This window comes from Dermacentor andersoni, chromosome 1, assembly GCF_023375885.2.
Source record: "Dermacentor andersoni chromosome 1, qqDerAnde1_hic_scaffold, whole genome shotgun sequence".
In the NCBI taxonomy this organism is placed as follows: Eukaryota; Metazoa; Arthropoda; class Arachnida; order Ixodida; family Ixodidae; genus Dermacentor; species Dermacentor andersoni.
Genome location: NC_092814.1, coordinates 188,209,918 through 188,211,139, shown reverse-complemented (window position 1 = coordinate 188,211,139; position 1,222 = coordinate 188,209,918). Strand labels below are relative to the sequence as shown.

The 1,222-nt window shown below is 46.2% G+C and overlaps 1 non-coding gene across 1 annotated transcript; it reads left to right on the top strand.

Annotated features, from left to right (window-relative positions):
* Positions 1 to 710: 710 nt before the first annotated feature.
* On the top strand, positions 711 to 782 carry TRNAP-UGG (transfer RNA proline (anticodon UGG)). Its single transcript has one exon. It is a non-coding gene; the product is annotated as a tRNA-Pro (tRNA).
* The last annotated feature ends 440 nt before the right edge of the window (positions 783 to 1,222 follow it).

Sequence of the window (1,222 nt, the reverse complement as noted above, 5' to 3'; positions counted from 1 at the left end):
CTGTCATTAGGAACGGCAAGGAAGGAAAATAGTCGTGGAAGTAACGATTGCACCAGCATAAAAAAGAAGCATGTAGGTGGCGTCGCAAACGTTCGCGGTATGTAAGTCGTAGAAAGGACCTCTAATTTGCATACCGGTGGCACGGGGACTCTGTAGCCGACATGCCCTCTGCACTCCAACTGCGAGACTGGGATTTTTGTATGCCTTCGAACGCAGGTCCAGACCTAAGAAAAACTGGCTTATTTCTTTATTTCGCTTTCCGCGGTACGTTCTCTTGCTGAGTATTACGAATTTGCGTGTTCGATTATCGGCCATGGCAGCGCCATATTCCTATGGGGCTGGAATTCCAAAGCCTCCCATTCCACTCTTAGGGCGCACGTGCAACTCATCAGATGAAAGTTAGTCGCAAACTCCCTACAGCGTTTATCATAGCTCCAGTTCTCTCTCTCTCTCTCTCTCTCTCTCTGCTATTTTTTCTCACTTGGATGGTAAGCTCCGTCTAGAACTTTTTTTTCTTCTATTTTTCGTGTTCATTATTTGTCTGTGTTCTTTAATTTTTCTTTTGGGCACAAAACTATGCAATTTGTGTTACCACATTTGTACCCCCTGCATAATAGCTTCTTGGCATTGTAGGTATTCTGTAAATAAATAAATAAATAAATAAATAAATAAATCGTAAATATGGAAAATAACTCTCGCAGACGCATCCTGGCTCGTTGGTCTAGGGGTATGATTCTCGCTTTGGGTGCGAGAGGTCCCGGGTTCAAATCCCGGGCGAGCCCGTTGTTTTCGACATTTCTTTTCATTGTGGTCCTCTCATTTTTTTTCTTCTTTTTCTTGCATCCTCCAGTATTGTAAATAAAACTCCGGTTGGTATGCCGACAGGTTTGTCCATTGATAATGGAATTTTACTTTCTCCTGCGATTGGACACGTCTGCATGAGCTCCTTTAGAGCGGTTAAAATAGTTTCGAGCAATTTCAGCCGTCTGTGCGGCGGTGCCCAGAATGCCTTACAAGATCTCCTTCACAAAGGCGCCGTCGCTATTGGAAAGTCACGCCTTCTAGCGTCTGGCCGCGCTCGGCCGCCATGATGGAATGTGCTGCTGCCTGAGCGGCGCTCGGCTGTGCGAGTAGAGCCATTCGCCGCGCTGCACTTTCACACATTTTTTTTTTACAGCGAAGCTGTCGTTGGCTGGGATCCCGGCACTTCTTCGTGGCGTAA